This window comes from Manacus candei, unplaced genomic scaffold (genome assembly GCF_025592945.1).
Source record: "Manacus candei isolate 608988 ecotype Guabito, Panama unplaced genomic scaffold, ASM2559294v1 h1tg000028l, whole genome shotgun sequence".
NCBI lineage: Eukaryota > Metazoa > Chordata > Aves > Passeriformes > Pipridae > Manacus > Manacus candei.
The window spans coordinates 11727103-11733102 of record NW_026138076.1 but is presented as its reverse complement, the minus strand read 5'-3'; the positions used below and the strand labels follow the sequence as shown (position 1 = coordinate 11733102).

The following is a 6000-nucleotide window of genomic DNA, read 5'->3' as shown; positions in this document are numbered from 1 at the left end:
ATATGACCATTCTTCTTACAATTCTACCAAAGTGGTTGCTTGATTACTAGGACACTTCACCCTTTGTCATATTCACTGCCATAACCTTGCCAGATGTATCTATTTCATCCAAAATATCAATTTGCTCTCATATTTGTTGTCTACAATTTCAAGTGACCACAGATACTCTCCAAGGTTTTTCTGCTCGTATGTCTTAATAATAATCACTGTAAATATCACTGCTCTTTGTTGGAGAGCTTGCAGGCAGCTATTTTTGATGTTATTGGGTTAGCATATCACAGAGCTTCTTCATTAGGTCTGTGCTGCCACTCTACAGGGGAAATTAGAGATAGCCAGTGGGGTGGATGTGTGTCTGCTTTTTATGCAGCTTATCATTTAGGATTAAGAAACTCTTAATTTTTTTTTTTTAGGAAAGGGTTGGCATGATTGACTTCTCAGAGTTTCTGCTTCTCAGATTAAATGGTTAGAATTGCTACTAGACCCAAACATGCTATTTTGCCACACCTCTATAGACTAAATAGGTAACTTTTTCATGCTTACCTTTTGCAATTCCCCTTTTTTACTTATATAAAATGTATATACATACACATATATACATACATTTTCCCTGTAAAACATACTGCATTTTTTAGCCTGTCAAAGCTGTAGCATATAGGAAATATCCGAGACTGGGTCACTGTATGAATATACATGTACATGTGTCTTAACCTAATCATCCAAGAGCTTGTGACAGTAGCATAGTGTGGCTTCCTTGTCTGCAGCAGCATTCTCTGAAAGGGAAGATTCCCTGGTGAATTCATTATTACACATAAGTCCCACCCCCATGAAACTGCTGTAGACACGTAACAGGATTACTGCTCAAGAGTTTACTAGGATGCAAGTAAAATTGTGCCAGTCAGTCAGCAGCAAGCATCTTTGACTAAGGTAGGAGAATGCTTTCTTTTATGTACCTCATGAAAAAATAAGGAATAGTTTCTATTTATTTGCTGTAAATAAAATTCCTTTAGATATTACAGCATCAGCTCAATTTATATGAAAAAAAAAAAGGGTTTTTTTTTAAGTCCTCTGAATCTGGGTCTAAAAATACCTTGTCAGGGTTAGTGCATTTCAATTCAGCCAAGCAGCAGATGTGAAGATGTGTTTGGAGAGGAAATATAGTTCAAATATATTTTAATACAACTAGGGAGAGCTTTTGTACTTAAGAGATTAAATTACTAATGATTTGAGAGTTAGTATTTAGGATTCTTTTGTCGCTTAACATAATTTCCTTGTTTCTTGTAGCTTCACAGTAGCAAGGAAATAGCAATTTTAGTTTCAAAATGTTAGTTGTTGCATATTATATCTTGAAAAAGGATATGTATTTTGTCTCCAAATCAGTGTTTTGATAATGGTAGTTCTCAATAGTTACAGAAAGGCTTTGGTATGAATCTTCTAACTTCATTAGCTAATGAATGTGTCAAATGTATTCATGTAATTCTAGGGAAAGAAATTAGCTGGATCTAATAACCTAATGGCATAGAAGTGCTCTCAAAATGTAGAGCTGCCTAATCGACATGGTGACAAATTAAATGATTTGTGGCCTTGAAGGTTAGAAGTTAATTGAATGAAGAGACAGTATTGACAATATTTTATTTTTTTAACAGCTGCTCATATATTCCTAATGGAAAGCTTGGTTTTATTCTTCCTTAAAGTAATTGCACATTTATTCTTAATTGAAATTCCCTGTTTTTACCCAGCGAGATGCTTTTAGGCAGGGCAAAGATCTTCAACTTCTATATTTTGGAGATTTAAGTTGTCAATGTGATGTATGGAGTACCTACGTGTAACTGTAAGTGACTAAAAATCATTTTAACCTGCACTGAAAATTTTCCTATACTCTCAGATTTTAAAAGCTTGTGTGAGTGCTCGGAAATACCTCAATTTATGAAATGCATTCTGTGTTTTACATACTATTAGCTCTCCAAATTACTGTATGAGGAAATATAACACAGTTTTGTTGAAGTAGATTTTTATTTTTCTGCATAGCCAGCTACATACAGCATAACTTACTTCATTGACATCTAGATCAAGAACATTATTTAATGACATCTAGACCCTTACTTATGTCCTAGTCTAAATCCTAGGAAGTTTCCTTACTAGGATTCAGACATCACAAATGTAATAACAATTAAGTGATTATCCAGATCTCAAAAAAAAAAAAAATTAGGAAAGCCAGCTGCTTTTCCTGCACTTCCTACAACTCTTCCATCTTTGAGGAACACTGTGATCAGAATTAACTTTGTTTTTCTGGCTGCTAACTCTGCACACCCACTTGTAGTCAGTGAAAGCCCACATCCATCAGTTGGTTCTGCCTCTGAGAAGCCAATCTAGTTGAAGATGTCCATGCTTATTGCAGGGGACTTAGACTGGACAATTTTTGGATGTCTTTTCCAAACTATTCTATGATTCTATGTCTTCTCATTGCTCATCCAGCCACAGCTATCCTGAATGTCTCGATTTTAAGGCCATCTAATATTGGGAAAAAGAAGGAAACAAAGTTTCAGAAAAAATGCAGTTCAGCTGCAGAAGCTAAATGGAGTAATTAACTCATGTCTAAATCAAGACACAGTGAAATATAAAATTAAAGCAGTGAGAGATAACAAGGAGCTGCCTATTGCCAGTGATCCATCTACCTGTCTATTTTGTGACAAGCTGAATAGGAGTTTGGCACAAGGTAACAGCATCACCCTGTCTTTTTCCTTGGGGTGGCTGATGAACTGAAGACATAGATGATGTCATGACAGGTATGAAGATGTGTCCAAACCCTGGGATACAATTTTAATATGGAGATATCAGAATGACTCTTCAAAGTTAGAGGCGGAGGGGATGTCTCACTGAGAACCATGCACCACAAAAATTACAGGCACATGACAGCTTGGCAACCCTAATTTCACCCTTCAGACCTAGGACCTCTTCTGGATTGACCTAAACACATGTGTTTTGGTGGTGAACGAATTTTAGACTAACAATTTCATTCTACTATTGCAGGGTATGGCTCCTACCTCCCAGGCTCTTGAGCAGGGACTTACTAAGTTTCAGCTACTTGGTTTCAGGGAGGTACTGTGCGCTATGAACGGTGTTCTATACTGGTACCTGGTACTAACAGAGCTGTCCTGAGCAAGTAGTTGTTTTGTTTCTTGGTTTATATAGAATTTGGACATATTCAACATTAATAAGACTGCCTGCTAGCCTTATTCTATAATCATGCTTATAATTCATGTTTTTGTAGTTAGTAAACTACAAAGAGAAGAAACTCCTACGTCGTTGCATAACTGTCACTCTGACCTAAGTACAGTCTCACTGTATAGTGAGAAGATAAGTTCTGTACCTTAGAAACTTAGGAGGTATGCAAAATACAAACATATTGTGTAGGGAGAGAGGGAGGGAGAAATCATTTCACCCTTCCGTGCCTGGCAAGGAAAAACCTGTGTTACTACTTCTATTTACTGCAGAGTGAACTGTTATTCTGCCCCTACTACACAAGTTTTATAACTTTGGATAAGAGTAACTTTGTCAAAAGTGACTTCATGATATAATTGCCTCCTGCAATCCATTCTATTGCATTTTGAACAGTAAGTAGTAATAATAAAAAACCAGTGGGCACTACAGAGTGCAGTTTGGAGGGGAAAATGGACAGCGGGGTTTCTCTGTGTGTGCATATTTGTTTGTTTTGGGGCTTTGTTTGTTTTTTTAATGTGTATTTTTGTTTTGTCTTTAAATGCATAGTTCCGGAAAAATGTTGTCAGAAGGTAAGAGAATTCATATCAGAAATGTCGACACACTGTTGGTAATATTATCTTCCCAAGCACCTCAACCACTTTTTTATCAGAGAAGCAGCTTTGAGCTCTTAAAATTTCTTGTTGCTGGGTTTCTCAAATAAGTCCATGCTGACTGTGGTAAAATTGCCTCACAAACAAGGCTTAGAGCATGATGGAGTGATATTTTTTTCCTCCACTTCTGTCTCTACTGAGGTCTGGTAAAAAGTAGGAAAAATATTTACAGGAATAGAGATTTTACTGATAATATTGTGCAGAGACTTGAGGACAAGCAGTCATCATAGAGTATACTGACAGTATCTCCTTAATAAGTCCCCTATATCTGCTCATACCAAACTGGCTAGTAGCTGGTAGCTAATAAGGCTGTTAACTTACTGGGTCTGATAAGTGCACCTCAGAATGACAGGGGGACTTCTCATGGTGATACTTGGCCCTACAAATGCTTATCGCAGACAAACAGAAAAAAAACCCCTCTGTTTTGCTGCATATTCTGAGTTCAGTATTTATTTACAAAATTACTATATGATCCTTTCACAGGAGTGAATTGTACAGAAATTAAGATGAATAGTACAAACAAACCTTTTTGGAGTATCTCCTTGCTCCACCTTGTAGTTTTCCCTCTTATTTCTGTCCTTCACTTGATTTATCTTTAACATTTGCAATTGCATTTTTTTCTTCCTAGAGACAAAATTACTTGTTAATGCAGTGATTGGTCTGGAAATCTCCATCCATTCAGTAGCTTATGCCCAAGTAGATTTCCACAAGCTACATCTACTCTTACTTGTCTCATTCTGGGGTATTTTTTCCGATGCCTAGTTGTCTCCTAAGAATTTGAAAGAGGCAACCATTGAAATGCAATAGCTGTTCTTACAATGGAAACCAACCCATAACACCAAAAGACTAGTAGATATGTAGAAGAACATGGGATAGTAGTATAGCATATAGCTAAAAAATGTTTTGAGGAACCCTCTTTTCAAGTAGAAATTTGCAATAAAATAGAAATGAGATGATCTTATGGCTCAATACTGAACACAGAACCATAACAGGGAAGGAGGCAGCAGCAAAAATAAGCAAATGGCACTTGACCAAATTTCCTCCTTCAGTAACTACTGTCTATACAGAAGGCACCTTCCTCCACTCTATCTTTGTTCTGCCATAAGCTAACTTCATAGTGATCGGTTTGAAGTCATGATAATGAAGTATTTGTGTTTTAAGTAAACTTCTTGTGTGATAAAACCATTGATGTAGTACAAATACACACATATGTATCAAGAGTGTGTATGTGGTGCTCGAGGTCTAACAATTACAACCAAAGAAACTTGTTCTTGGCTTGACATGGAAATATTTAGTTTTCTATTATGTATGGATGTATATAACCCAAATGAATGGACAAGTTTACAAGATTTCAGTGTTATTTGCTGAATAATAATAATCTGTAAACTAATGAGATACTTACATCCCAAGGTTTACCTATGGTTGTGTATTATACAGATGCATAAATCAGTGTGTCAGATGTAGAACAAATGGTGTGCAAAGTACATGAACATGTACAGATACATGTACGGATATTTAGATTTCTAGGGTTTTTTCACAATGTAAACATGAGCCAAACAAAGTATGAAGCTCTAAATTCAGATATGAAATTAATTTCTGTTGTATATATGAAAATACAAAGATATCTTTGAAATGCAATACTTTTCATGTACCAATTCATTAAGATGTGGCTTTGAAAAGATATCTTGGCAATATATCAAATTTGAATTGATGCATAAGGAGCAATGAGGTACATGTTAATTATCTATGTAATAATTCATTTAATGTACTTGTAGTTTTACCGTTTTACTTACTTAACTTATCCCTTCTCTGTAGCAAAGTCCTGTCAAAAGACTTCTAACAGTTTTAGCAATCAGTTTTACAGAAGTGGTCTGGATAATTTATTTAGGTGTTAATCTATTTAGACTCAACTAATGCTACTGAAAGTTCTACGGTTTTATTTGATCTTATATTCACTTAATCGAGCACTCTATTGAATCAGCAAAAGTCACACAAGTGTAGTTACTATCTTTCTAGAAACTTGTATAACGTAGGGTAATATTTTTTCAGACAGCTCTCTGATACTCTGAGTTTGTGCCTTGACTTTATACCAGTAAAGTACCAATGGTATCTTTCCTGACCGGAAGGGACG

At 35.9% G+C, this 6000-nt stretch overlaps 1 protein-coding gene across 1 annotated transcript in view; it reads left to right on the top strand.

Annotated features, from left to right (window-relative positions):
- Positions 1 to 907: 907 nt before the first annotated feature.
- DLC1 (DLC1 Rho GTPase activating protein) overlaps positions 908 to 6000 on the top strand; it is a 259503-nt gene continuing 254410 nt past the window's right edge. The window contains exon 1 of the mRNA XM_051790262.1: positions 908 to 924. The gene's annotated coding sequence lies outside the window, so the exon portion shown is untranslated. The remainder of the gene's footprint in view (positions 925 to 6000) is intronic.